Raw genomic sequence first — 14691 nt, 5'->3', positions numbered from 1 at the left:
GATAGTGTTGGTATTATTATTCTGAATCTGTTGGGTGTGTTTTCTGGGATAAAGCAAATGAGTAATTATATTATATTTGAATTCTAACATCCTTGCTGTTTTGGAACTCCAGATTCTCCATATGGGAAAAGGGGGGTCCAGATGAAGACCAGAGGTTAGAACAGAGTGATCTTGTATCAGTGAGAAGCAGATGGAAGAGACGGTATTGGGGGGTGAAGGGGACCCTTACTTAGACTTTTCCCATTTGTTTGGCTAACTCCAGAGAGTTCTTCAAAGTAAGATCTGGCAAACTGTGCCGAAGAGTGTATTTCTGGAGGAAATGCAAAGCATATAGTTACAACATTTTGCTTCAAGTGGCAAGACCAAGGGCACTTTTCATTTTGACAAACAGAATTTGAGTTAAACCTAGGGACTGTTGAGGGGTGGAGATGAAGGGATTTATCCCGAAGGCTTGAAACCTGAGCTGGGACTTGAGGCTTTTGTCCAACAAATCTAGATTCGGGAGGAAAGATTCTGCATGGACACTGGTGTGTGGACTCTGACTTTCAATGTGGACATTGAAACTGGGGCCTGGCTCTGAATCCCAGGCAGTTTAAGGGCGAGAGAAAAAAGCTATTGCTACTCTCATTCTCAGCTGGTTTTGTCCCATCCATCCCTGGGGAGCCATATACCATGAACTGATTTGAAAAGAAGAGCAGTGTTAGAGAAGGCATATTGTGGATTTTTTTCCTGTTATTAATTATTCTTCACTATCAATATGCTTTTGAAATAAACACTTTAAAAAAGAAGCAGACTGAAAGGGTGAATTTCTAAGCAGAAAAAAAAAAAAAGTTGTTTTAGGATCAGACCGAGCACATTGTTAAGCATTTGATCTTCATTCATTTGTCTCCTAAATATTTTTAAAGCACCTACTATGTTCTTGATGGTGCTGCCAGGTTCTGAGGTGACCTGGAGGACAGGTGGCCGCTCGCAGGGAGTAATCGATGCGCGAAGTTTGACTTCCACTAGATTACATTAAAAACCGGTTGTTATTTAAGATTTATATGATTACAGGCAGTTATCCCGGGTTCATTTCCAAAGGCCCCATCTGAGTCAGTGGGGCTTTGATGACAGTGACAAGACAGCAGCTACATGAAGCGTCTCTGCAGAACCAAGCTCACCAAAGAAACGATTACACAGGAGGCTTAGCTCAGGAAAAAGGAACTGAGAACTAACAAAGCTCTTTATCTTGGTTTCCAAAGTGCCGTGGTTTAACATATAAAAAGGGCATTCCCCTGGAAGTTTCTTTCACACATAGAGCCATGAACATCTTCTCTGCGCAGAGGATTTTTCTCCTCTGACTTATGTATTAGATTAAAATAGCACTTCACTTCTCTTCAAGCCTGAAGACAGGATTACACTGGAGTCTGGGTCTTCCATTTGGAAATGGGAATTGTTAACCAGCAGGTAATGAGACTTGACTCCTAACCAGCCAGTCCTCACTGTTGTGAGGATTGGCACCTTCTGTCCATAAAGTTTCCCCGGGTGACATGAGCAGCAGAGGTCTATAAATATCAACACTGTTATCTCTGTGCCCTTTTCCCCTTACACTGACAGCACATTTTAATGGTTGTTTTTCCTGGTCAGATCCAGCTGCCTCAAGACATTGCAATATTTGTTTCTTGACTTATTTCTCTCCTGACTTTTCACTCCTTAAAACAAAAGGAGAAAGAGAGAGTGAGTAGATCAGCATCCCTTTTGACGCCTCTCTGGTTTAAACTGTTGATGGTCCAGACCCGAGACAGGTTCTATCTGCTGTTATTTTATACCTTGTCGACATGTCTCACTCATATTCCCTGATTCAGAGAAACGCTAGGATTGTACCAACTTCTCTTTAAAGAATCTACAAAACAAAGCGATCCGATAGACAAACTCACTAACAAGGATTATTGACCACTTGGATTTCTGATATTAAAAAAATAATGTGAGTTGGTAGAAAAGTCAAATCATGGCTAGAGGGATTTCTGACATGTTCTGTAGAACATGTTTTTGTAGCAATATTTTCTAATGTGATTAGACATTATAAAGTTCTAATAGCATAGTATTATAATTAATGATAATATATTAATATTATAAAGCGCTAATAACTTCCACAGAGTGTTATAATATCAGGTCTGCAGAGACTTGCATTGCTGATCCAGCCTCCCTATTTTGCCATCGTGGAAAACGAGGAACTGAGGAGTTAAGGAACTTTCCCAATATCACATCACTAGACTTCAATCTATTCCTTTCTGCAAGATAATTCTATTTTAGAGAACAAAAGAAGGAAATATCTAAAGAATGTCCCCAAATAAGAAGTCTTCTTTTAAAAGAATGCCTTAGTTCAAATGGCACCTCTCCAGGGGCGCCTGGGTGACTCACTTGGTTAAGTATCTGCCTTTGGCTCAGGTCATGATCCCAGGGTCCTGGGATGGAGCCCTCTGTCAGGCTCCTTGCTCAGCGGAGAGTCTGCTTCTCCCCCTCCCTGTCCCTCTGCCCCTGCCCCAGCTCGTGCATGCTCTCTCTCTCTCTCTCTAATAAATAAACAAAATCTTAAAAAAATGGCACCTCTACAGAGAGGACATCCTTCAGCATATCCTTACTCAGACTTATTTATCTAAAAAGAGCTCTTCCTGAGTTTATGGATTTATTACATTCTGGTGTCTTCTGCATTAGAATGTCAGCTCCAGGTGGGCAGAAGTCCTGTCTGTTTTGTTCACTGATATATCTGAGCCCCCAGGACAGTGCTTGGCTCCCAGGTGATGCTCAATACTTGAAAGAATAAATGAGCGAAATGAAATCTGGTTGCCACCAGAGCCAAGGACCAACGACAGCAGGAACAAAAGTAAGATATGAAAAGGCTGAATGTTATCATACTGCAACTAAAAATAATATTAAACTGAGGCAGCTGGGTGGCTCTGTCGGTTGAGCAGCTGACTCTGGATTTTGGCTCAGGTCATGACCTCAGGGTCATGAGATTGAGCCCCGTGTTGGGCCCTGCGCTCAGTGCGGAGTCTCTTTATCCCTCTCCCTCTCCCACTTGTGTTCCCGCTCTCTCTCAAGTAAATAAATAAAATCTTTAAATAATAATAATTTTAAAATAATAATAATAAACTGAGTGGCCATTTTGAGAATTTTCCTACAAATTCCATCCTCCCTCCTGCCCCATGAAAGCTAAGAAGACCCTGGATGTTGCAATCTTCTCAATATAACCAAGCCTTTACTCATTAGGGTCAGATGGCATTTAACTATTTAATTTACGCTGTCGAGGGGCGCCTGGGTGGCTCAGTCGGTTAAGCAGCTGCCTTCAGCTCAGGTCATGATCGCAGGGTCCTGGGATCGAGCCCCATATTGGGCTCCCTGCTCAGCGGGGAGCCTGCTTCTCCCTCTCCCTCTGCCTGCCGCTCTGCCTACTTGTGCTCTCTCTATATCTTTCTGTCAAATAAATAAATAAAATCTTAAAAAAATAACCTATTAATTTATGTTGTGTAGGTATTTTATAATGATATTTCAGCTATTGGAACAAAAAGTGCCAGCAGTGTCAGCAAGAAGAAGGGGAAGCAAAGAACTAGAGCTAGGCGATCCACATAATAAACGTTCGGCTCTTGACTGTCCCAAGGTCCCGAGTATAGGTCTTGGGATCTCAAGATGCTGCTAGTATTGGGGCGCCCGGGTGGCTCAGCTGTTAAGCGTCTGCCTTCGGCTCAGGTCAGGATCCCAGGGTCCTGGGATCGAGCCCCACATCGGGCTCCCTGCTCCGCGGGAAGCCTGCTTCTCCCTCTCCCTCTGCCCCTGCTTGTGTTCCCTCTCTTGCTCTCTCTCTCTGTGTCAAATAAATAAATAAAATCTTTAAAAAAAAAAAGGGATGCTGCTAGTATTGATGTCCTTCTCTGTGTGTGCCCAAACAGCCCAAACTCATGCATGTTGCCTGTCATCTTGTGGTGACTCTAAAAATTCAATTTCATTGAATTCGAAACAATTTCAGTTATTGAGCGTGTACTGCACAAATTATTACCGTAGGCGTTTTAGGGAGAGATATATGAAAGAGGTCGAGTTCTGATAAATGGTGGCCGTTTGATGTATGGCCTGCTTGGCACATTGCCTGCAGGATGCCCGTGGCAGAGAATTTTTTATCTTACAATTATGAGGCAGGGAGGATAGAGGAGTCCTCTCTGTTGGATTAGTAGGGAGATAATCAAATCTGAGGACAAAGATGTCGAATCTAAAATAAGTTCAATGGGAATAAAGAGACTTCTAATGACCCAGCTAAGACACATTTCCAATCAAGAGAAAAACAGGAAAAATAAAAATGAAACAACCAGGCAATGAATGCATTGGCTGCTCAAAGGCACAAAAGATTTAAAGATTGTTTTCTTAACATTTATTCGAATAAACACAGCTTTCAGTGCCCGACCTTCATTTTATGTAAGGTCAAGAAAAGCAGGAAAGGAAGAATAGAGAGCTTTCAGATGGAAATAAATGCCAAAGAAAGATGGCGCTCTAGGCAGGTGAACACAACAAAAAGTCACCCCAAGTCCCCACTGAGAGCGGACTCAGCAAGAGACTGCGCGCGTATGAGGAATTAAAATGGGGTGTTCAGCATCCAACAGGAAAGAACCTAAAAAAAAGAGAAAAAGATTTGTCATAAAATCCAAATAAGTTGTCTAAACAAAAGCCAACACAAATTTTTCCCCCCGAAAGGTATTGTTGCTTCAGTTTCTGACATTTATTATTGGCTGAATCAGGTACCAGTGGTTCCACAGGTAGCAAAAGCCAACTGGTAAGCCAGAGACAATTTCCACAAGACAGACACAATGTATCTCGGCGATGATATACCAGATTCCTTCCCTGTGTTCCTCGCAGTTGGTTGTTGAAGACAATCCTACAGGAAGATGCTGGAGCCATTTCTAACAGCGTGGGACCCGTGTGTTAATCATGATGCTTTGGACGTAGGGGATGGGAAAACCAAATAAAGCAGCTTCAACAATAAGAGGAAAATGGATTACCACCTGTAACAGTTGAGTCAGGAGGTGGTAGGTGAGGCGGGGTCTCCAGGTCAGTGAGCTCCGCGGCTCAGTGCTGTCGGGCTGACCTAGATTCTTTCCATCGGTGTGGTCTGCCAATCTTTCCACCTGTGCTGCTCCCCCGATCTTCACAAAATTGCTGTAGCAGCTCCGAGTATCACATCTTCACACTGTACCAACAGCCGGAAAAGAGCAGTAGTACCAAAAGGCACATGACTATCCTTGAGCCCCTGTTGGAAGAGGAAATAGAACCTGAGCAGAAGCTTCCAGACCCTCCCATGTTGGAATGGCACGAATTCTATCAAATGCCATTCTTAGCCAATCAGCAACTAGAGGAATCGGATTATCGATTGGTATAGATTAATCAAGAAGTATCTTTAAGCAGCAGGGAGGGTCCAGCCAGATAGATGCCTGAATAAAATCAGGATGGTGTTAGTCAGGAAGCCGAGTGGGTGTGGGAGGAAGGCTGTTGTATGGGCAGCTATGGTGTGTGCCATACCCCCTCTCTCTTTATTTACACGCGAGAGCAGTCCCTCTTTGTGGTCTACGGTTCTATGGGGTTTGACAAATGCATAGAGGTGTGTAACCACCACCACTACCATCAAGATCTAGAAAAGTGTATTGTGAGAGTGGGTGGTAGGTTTACGATCAAGGGGCATGGACTTACTATTGTGGTACAGACAAGCATGAGAGAGTCTCATGGTCCTCACAGCCTTCGCCCTGTCTGAATACACTTCCAGGAAATGGAGAGAGGGAGGTTTAAGCAGCTGGTTATGGGGGCTTGCAGAAGGGAGAGACCCCCACTCTGGAGCTATAGATGATCTCATCCTTGGGACTATGTATGGTCACCCAAAGAGCCATTTCTGATGGCTGCCCTGTGGTTGACCTGATGGTTCGCTTCCCTCCGCAGGACTCACAACCCTTGCTTTATTTTGTCCGTCCTTCTTGTTGCCCCTCAGCTAGCCAGCTGGGGTTGTTCAAGTTCTCTGTCGGGATTCAGGACCTGCTTCCAGTCCAAAGCAGAGAGCTGAGTCTGCAAGGGGCCTTATTCCAGAGAGGACTAGCTGACTTCAGGATGCTGCTACCTCAGGTTTGCCTTTTGATCTTTATTGTGGCAGGTAGATGATGCTGGCAAACTATTTTAGGAGAGAGGCATGGCCTCTGAGATGAACCCGAACACAGTAAATAACATCGTAAAATAAAATGATTATAGCAAGAAGGGCAAACACAGTGGCTAACATTTACAAACCAAGAGACTGTCCGGCGAGAGCAGCTTTTCAGTCCCGGTCAACAATACTGACAGTGTTTAGAGTCCCAGGAACGAGCCCAGGGCTGGCTACGGCCTGTCATCTATCCTGGTTGCTTTCTCCCAGGGAGCTGGGCCCCAGTCTTTGCTGCCTGGGGCCGGCACTTGCCCATAGAGTGCCTTGGTGAAAAGTAGCAAAAATCTCCCCTTCCTTTCCTTTATTTAGATCACCTAGGAAAATCATTGCAATAAGCAGTAAAATTGTACTAGTCCTTATACAAATCCTTGGAGCATGAACTCTGAATGGTGCCTCTTAGGTTGCAAACGGCAGAGCTGTGTATCATTGCTCAGAACCCAGTGGTTTGGAAGAGAAGAGTAAGACCCATTGCCTCAGAAATGTACCAGGTCTGGACCAATGGCTTGGAGGTTTCCCGGGAGTTTATTAATTTATTCGTTGGGCATTTACAGAGTGGTTTTTCTGTTCTAGGTGCCGTGCTAAGTGCTAGATGAACATTAGCTCATTTAATCTTCACAAAATAACAGTGAACAGGTATTAATTTCGTCCCTATTTCACAAACAAGGAAATCAAAGTTTAGAGAGCTTGTTTTGCTAGCCCCTCATTCACAGGGTCAGGAGCTAACAGAGCTTAGCTAACATCTTGATTGAGCTGATACTAAAAGCTCTGAATGTATATATGCATGTGTACGTATAAATATATATTTACAGATAACAATTCTGGTGGAATTGGTGTCGATGAGTCCTCCAGACATCCCTATTGTATCTTTTTATTTTCATATAGTTTTGCTGCATTTCTCAGAAAGAAATGAGGGGCCCTGTGATCCCTAAGGCATTGCAGGAGACGATGATGTAAACACATTAAAAATTGCAAAACTGAAGGGGAAATGTCTCTCTTTTTCGGATGGGAGGGCTAAAAGCTACAAGTAGCCGGTCAGTGGTCGGGGTGAATTGCACGGTGCTTCCGTGGCTCCTGTTTCAGTGGGGGACCAGTGTCCTTTTGCTCAATTAGGAGGATTAGCCTTCCAAATTGGGAGCATGTTGGCCACGATTCAAGCCCGGAGAGGCTGAGCTTTCTCAGCGATAATCTTACCATCTTAGGAGAAAGCGACGTGACGGCTTCCTTCCAAGCACAGGCGAGAGGGGAACCTCCGTGGCCAGAGACCAGGTTTTTCTTTCTTTTTGGTTTCTGTCGGTGTGGGAGCACAGCATCTGGCCCGACAGCACATCAGGGCTAAGTCCGCCTTCCTTGCCACCGGGTCTGAGGGAAGCTGATTGGAAGTGAATGAGGAATGAAAAAAATTTACTCAGCAGTTTCTTCCTTGGTTCTCTCACATGAGGGATTCTTAATGTGACTGGCTTCCTCTTCCTAATTAGAGTGAGCAATTGGGATTCCCCAGTAACCTCAAGTTTTCCTATGGAAGTCCTGCTCTCCATCGCACCTTCCTGCCCCCCTGCACCATATAGGCGCCTACTTGCAGAGAAGCCCACATCTCCTCTTCAAAGCAGAGAAGAGGTTCGGTGCCAGGTCCTAGGTGCTGGCTCTTCAAGCCTGTCGGATTCAAGAAGCAGGTGTAAAGCACTTTGCCGGCCACTCTGGGGCAATGGAAGGGTGGGCAGGACAGTCTGGGAGCACTAGGCTTCCCTGAATCATTCATGCATTCAGTTAACACATATTTATCGAGTACTTACTACGTGCCAGGCACTGTCCTAGGCATGGGGGATACAGCAGCAAACAAATGAGACAAAATGTCTGGACTTTCTGGTGGGGGAGACAGATGATAAAAACATAAGTAAGCAAACAGAGCATGCTCCATCAGGAAAAGTGCAACAAAGCAACTGTTGTGATCTAAGCATGTGTATTCAGAAACACACCCCTCCTGGTGCTCTGTGTTGGTGCAAAGTGCTCTGGGTTTGCAGTGGAAGAAGAAATTCTTTTTGACAGAGGAGAGGAGATTCATGGAAGACTTGGAGCAAATGGTGAGATTGAAGCTGGCCCTGAAGAAAGGTTCGGCCAGGTAAATGAAGACAGCCATCCTGCAGGGGGGCGAGGACAGAAAAGCTTCCCAGGCATTATGAGACATTGCAGCAAAGGCTCAAGAGTGAGGAAAGGGGATGTAAAACACAGAGCGCCAAAGAGCTTACTCCAGACTTAACAGTGGGTGGGGTGACAGGTAGAACAGGAAGAGTCCAGCAAGGTATAGAGAGGCCAAGTGATGGAGGACTTTGACTGCGAAGGATATGGATTGAACTCTGCACACAGTCGGGGATTAGACTAAGTGTTTTCTGTGAGGAGTGCCCTGAGCAGATGTGTTTACAGAGGGCAGTGTGTCCGCCGGATGCCTCATCCAGGTACAGGGAAACACCTGGATGTTGTTGGCCCTGGTGGTTGAGCCCTAGCGGCCTTGAGATGGGAAAAGTCTTTGGTTTCCCTTAAATACAAGGTGGCACTGTCTTATGACTCAGATGATTCAGGATAATAAGCTAGACATTTACATTCAAATGTGATCTTTCTTTCCTTCCCAAACCGCTGATATTCAAGTTCAAGGGGAATAAACTGAGGCTGGAATGGACAAATTCATAGATTCTTCCTTTACAGCTGTGGTTGAGCAACCCAAGAGCCGAAAAGCTTGAGATCTACTGGTAACTCGTAGTGATTTCTTGCACCAAGCCTCCGTGGAGGCTTGAATTAAGAGGTGTGACCTGTGTCTTCTCTTGACAAACTGCCTATAGTTGGTCAGAGAATTCTGGAAAGGAATGAATTCCACCATCTTCACTCCCCTGACATTGCAATTTACCCTCATGGTTTATGAGTAATACAGAGCCCCCACAGAGAAGAGAGGAAGCAAAGACTTGCATTTCACAAGATTATTTCATTAGTATCCTCCTGCTAACTCAGCCAACAAAGATATTTGGTTCACCTGAGTTTAAAGAAAAACATCTTCTACTCCCTGGTTCTTTCTCTTCTTCCGCATGTTCCTTCCCTGTAGGTATTAGGCTCATTGTCTTTTCTCCTGTCTTTGTTGGTATTTATAATGTCTGGAAAGGAAGAAAAGAGATGCTTGCATGGCGATTTTAGACATTTTTGCCACACTGTACGTAGGATGTGAATCTTTCCCCATCTTTCCTTCGAGTCTTGAGTGAAGCATCCATCTCTCAGGAACGTTTGGTGGAGTTGGATCTAGTATTCTGGCCTTTTTCCCAGTGGGTGTGGGCCTGGAACAGGGGGTGCCCTTGTGGGGGGCTGTTCACAAAGAGTTTGTGGTGTGTGCACGTTCTCCCCTCAGACTCGAAGGCCTAACCGGCCCACGCTCTCATTTCTCTCCCCAGGGACTAGTGGTGGAAATTCGAAGCTAGTCGAGGAGGGCTGGTAAAGAAATGGGTATTAACATTGATACTTTGAAAGTGCAAAGGCTTGCCAAGACTTAAATCCTCCAGTTGTTTTGACGATCCTTTCAAAAACACAGTGCTGGAAATCCCAGAATCCTAATCCCATTTGGCTCTACCTGTATACCTTCTCACTGTTTACGGTATTCCCCCTCCCCCACTAAGAAAACACATGGTAATGTTGTGAAATTGCTTCCTGGGAAGGAACTGGGCTGCTTGAAAGGGAAGTGTGAAAACCGGATAGAAGGAGGTCTACTGCACTTAAGAGCTATACCTTCCAACTCCAGGGGGTGGAGAGAATTGGGGCTGTTAGTGACACTCCTTAAAAAAAACCAAAGCAAACAAAAACAAACAAACCCATTTATTGCCTTCCTGTCCCTTCAGATGTTCTGTGTGAGGTCTAAGCCCTCCGATGGCCTGCGCATGCAAATTGGTGCTGGTGCCAATTCCAATGTGGGTGTTGGGCGGAAGGGTGCTTCCCATGCAACACCAAGAATTTAACTCAATTCTCACACTTACCCACCTGGAGATAGCTTCAGATCCCACAGGTTGAGGGTTTGGTCCTACAAGACGACTCTCAGCACCTCCACTTCAGACACCACTCACAAGCCCAGGCTGTCCCCTGCACTTCTGATGGCCAGCTACTGATTGGAGGTCGCAACGGCCTCCTCCAGGTCAGGAAGCCTGTTGCCAGCCCAGATTGTCCCCTGTGCTTCCGGTTGACTGGCTATGAACCAGAGGTTCCCATAATTCCCTCTTCAGGTTCAATTAATTTGCTACAGCAGCTCAAAGGACTCAGAGAAGCATTTTACTTACTAGATTAGTGGTTTATTATAAAAGGTCATAACTCTGGAACAGCCCGATGGAAGAGATACTTAGGGCAAGGTGTAAGGAAAGGGCGCGGAGCTTCCATGCCCTCCTGCGGGCACCATACTCCCCACATCTCCCTGTATTCACCAGCCCGGGAGCTCTGGGAACCCTGTCCTTCTGGGTTTTCATGGAGACTTCATTCTACAGACACAAAGGATTAACTCATTGGCTGTTGTTCACTGATTCAACTTCCAGTCCTTCTCTTTATCCCAGAGGTCAGGATGTGGGACTGAAAGTTCCAACTCTCTCATCACAAACTTGGGTCCCCTGGCAACCAGCCCCTGTCCTTAGGTGCTTTCCAAAAGTCACCTCATTCACTTAACAAAAGACACCTTGATCTCTCTCATCTCTTGGGAAATTTCGAGGGTTTTAGGAGCTCTGTGCCAGAAACGGTATGAAGACCAAATATGTATTTCTTATTATAAGTCACAACATCACAGTTAGACTCCTGGCTCTCCCTTTTTCTAGCTCTGTGAATAAGATTTATAAATAAGGTCCCCAAGAGCACCTGCTTCCCCAGCAGGTGGTGGAGAAGAAATGAGCCGATTCCTGGAAAACTAGAAGAACTTCCTAGCATCCCCTTTTGGGCCCTTATTCCACTCATGCTGAGGGACCCCACCAAAGATTCTCAAGTTCTGTATATAAATTTAGGGTGAATACCAGAAAGCAGAGAGGAGGCATGGCTTCTTCTCAAAGGGAAAATGAGCTTTCAACCACAGGGTGATATGGACAGAGAAACACTTCCTAGAATCAATTACAGGCGTACCCCGTTTTTTGGTGCTTTGCTTTATTGTGCTTCACGGATACTGCATTTTCTTTATAAATGGAAGGTTTGTGGCAACCCTGTGTCAGGCAAGTCTAATGACATCAGTTTTCCTACAGTGTTTGCTCACTTTGTGTCTCTGACACATTTGGGCAATTCTCACAGTATTTCAAACTTTTCCATTATTATTATATTTGAATTGCTGCAACCTCACGGTAAAACGTGAACAAATGAGGAAGTGCTTCTAATGGACGAGCAAAGGAAGTGGTTTCTTGAGATGGAATCTACTCCTGGCAAAGTCTATTGGAATGACAACGAAGGATTTAGGATATGACATAAACTCAGTCGATCAAGCAGCGGCAGGGTTTGAGAGGATGGACTCCAATTCTGAAAGAAGTTTGACTGTGGGTAAAAGGCTATCAAACAGCATCATAAGCTACAGGGAAATCACTAGTGAGAAAGAGTTAATTGCTGTGGCAAACTTCATGGCTGGATTATTTTAAGAAATGGCCACAGGCACCCCCATCAGCAACCACCACCCCGACCTGTCAGCAGCCGGCAACATCAAGACCCTCCACCAGCAAAAAGATTGCAGCTTGCTCAAAGCTCAGATGATGGTTTGCATTTTAAAATTAAGGCATGTCCATTTTTTTAAAGATATATCCTATTGCATACTTAATAGATCGCAGTAGAATGTCACTATAACTCTTACATGCACCGGAAAACCAAAACATTCATCTGACTCATTTGACTGCGCTATCCGCTCCATGGTGGGGTGGTCTGGAACCAAACCCAGCTGAGGGGAGCTCATGGCTCCCTGAGACCAGAGAGGAGAGGTACCTTACACTTTCTCCTACAAAGAGGGGAAAGCGGAAGGGGGTGCACTGAGAAAGATTTAATAATCCTGCTTCGAGTCTCCTTCTCCAGGGTATACCTGGTTCGTTTGTGGAGGTTACGCTTACTTTGGTAGAGCTTATATAATACCTCAACCCCAGGAGAGCCATGGTCAACCATCGTCGGGAGTGGGGCTTGAACACATAACCCGAGTACCCTTCCAGAAGGTGCTGCCTGACTGTACACGCCCTCCACTCGTGACCACCGCTCTGCATGTGTAGGACTGGCCCTTGGAGAAGCTTGCAAATGGTAGCTTTGTCTCCCTCTCTTCCTCCTCCACCGACAATGCTCCCGCGTACTCTCCTGGCCAGAGGCAGCAGGAGAACGCTGGTTTTGAACACGAAGGACATTTGTTGCGTATAATCACTGTATAAAGCTGGCCTACTTCCATTATAAATAATCCTAAAATTGGGGGTGAAAGAGAAAGGTGACCGCGCATTTGAAGCTTTGAAAAGGCCGTGGTTCATTTTTCAGTCTCTTTATTACGATGCCTCGTCTCAGATCATTTGCAGCTAAATTTTACCTTGGAGCCAGTTTCCTCAGTCATGTTAAATTCATGGGGGAAAATCCTCCGGGGATTTAGGACTGAAAAATAGACAGCTTTAATAACAGAAACGCCGATGTGAAAAGCAGGGAAAGGCAGCATGTTCTAACCATTTAGGGAAAAAATGGGGAAGATGTTGCTAATAAGTTCTGCTATATTTTTATCTTACCATTTTCTTCATCTGAAGGAATACTGAGAGGAGGTTTTAAATTCTGAATGATTATCTGACAGCTTCCATCTCCAGGGCAAATTATTAGCAAGAGTTATATTTTGCTCTTACCTTTATTCAAAACTCAGAGGACACACACTTATCAGAGCCCCGCTGAGAAATAAAATCTACAGACGAGAGCGCTGTGAACGGGGTGCCAGATTCCCTTTTGTGACTTTTGTGGACATTGACCTTCTTACGAAGTAGGGCTGGGGGAGAGATCGGCTGAAACCCTACCACCTTCCTGGATATATTCTGCCCCCACCCCATGCCATCTCTCACCATTCCACCCCAACCCATCCCACCGCATACCCTATATTCAATGACACCAAACTGCCCAGTGGTTCCAAACAGGCCACCTTTTTGGGTTTTTATTTAATTTTTTTTTTTTAAGAGAGATAGTGTGCGTGCATGCATGGGGGGATGGCAGTGACAGAGGGAGAGAGAGAATCTTAAGCAGGCTCCATGCTCAGCGCTCGGCATGGAGCCCGACTCAGGGCTCCATCTCACCACCCTGAGATCCTGACCTGAGCAGAAACCAAGAGTCGGACACTTAACTCACTGAGTCACGCATGTGCCCCTGGGCCATCTTTTTGAACAACCTCCTCCCACCCACTGTTCCCAACTGGGTAACCTTCCTCTCGTCTCCCATCTCCAGAAATCTTTCCAACCCCAAGCAGAATTAAGGGCATCTCTTTCTGCTCTTCATAATACCCAGTCCCTTTTTCACTGTGGGGCTTGGTACACTGGGATTACTCGTTTATAGTGTCCCTTCCCCTGGGGTAACCCAGAGGGCAAAGACTTTATCTCAGATACTGTACCCTCTAGCCTGGGGTTCCTCAACAGGAGCAACATTGACATTTGGGACCAGAAATTTCCTTGTTGTAGGAATCATCCTTGCCCCCTCCCCAGTCAATGCCAGAGGCACCCCATCCCCAGTGTGACAATGAAAGCCATCTCCAGACGTTGCTCGTTGCCTCCTGGGGGAGAAAAGTGCCCCTGGTTGAGAACCACGGCTCTGGGCCTAACAGAGAGCCTGATACACACTAGGAGCTTAAGAAATATTTGCTGAGTTGATCAGTCAAGGTCCAGGTTAATGAATACAAAGCTGAGTGAGTCAACCGATGAAGAAAGACCTTACTACAGCTTCTACACACTTGCCGCATCAAACGCAGAACCTTCATTCGGGCAGTCAAGTCTCTTCCCGAACTGGCTCTACTTTTTCCTTATTATTCCCTGGTCCCCATTTCTTCTCACCTGTGGTCTCCTCCTTATTCTCACACTTGGTTTTCCCTCCCACCACTCTAAATTCTCTACTTACTTCAACACAAAGAAGAATTTACCTACTTCAAAAAGCCTTCCCCCATTCACCCAGTCTACAGTGATCTAAAGATTTATGAAGAGGATGGATGAGGGAAAATTATAAGAATACATATATACAGGGGCGCCGGGGTGGCTCAGTCGGTTAAGCGTCTGCCTTCGGCTCAGGTCATGATCTCGGGGTCCTGGGATCGAGCCCCATGTTGAGCTCCCTGCTCGGTGGGGAGTCTGCTTCTCCCTCTGCCCCTCCCCCCCCCGACTTGTGTTCGCTAAAAAATAAATCAAATCTTTTAAAAAGAAAAAAGCTTTGGCCTTCCTGGCTGATTCTGAGCTCTCTCAACACCCAGGCATCCCTCCTACTCTCCTCCTTCAGGAACACTTGCCGTGACTGGTACGTGCACT

Source organism: Zalophus californianus, chromosome 7 (genome assembly GCF_009762305.2).
Source record: "Zalophus californianus isolate mZalCal1 chromosome 7, mZalCal1.pri.v2, whole genome shotgun sequence".
Classification (NCBI taxonomy): domain Eukaryota; kingdom Metazoa; phylum Chordata; class Mammalia; order Carnivora; family Otariidae; genus Zalophus; species Zalophus californianus.
This window is presented reverse-complemented; position numbering follows the sequence as displayed.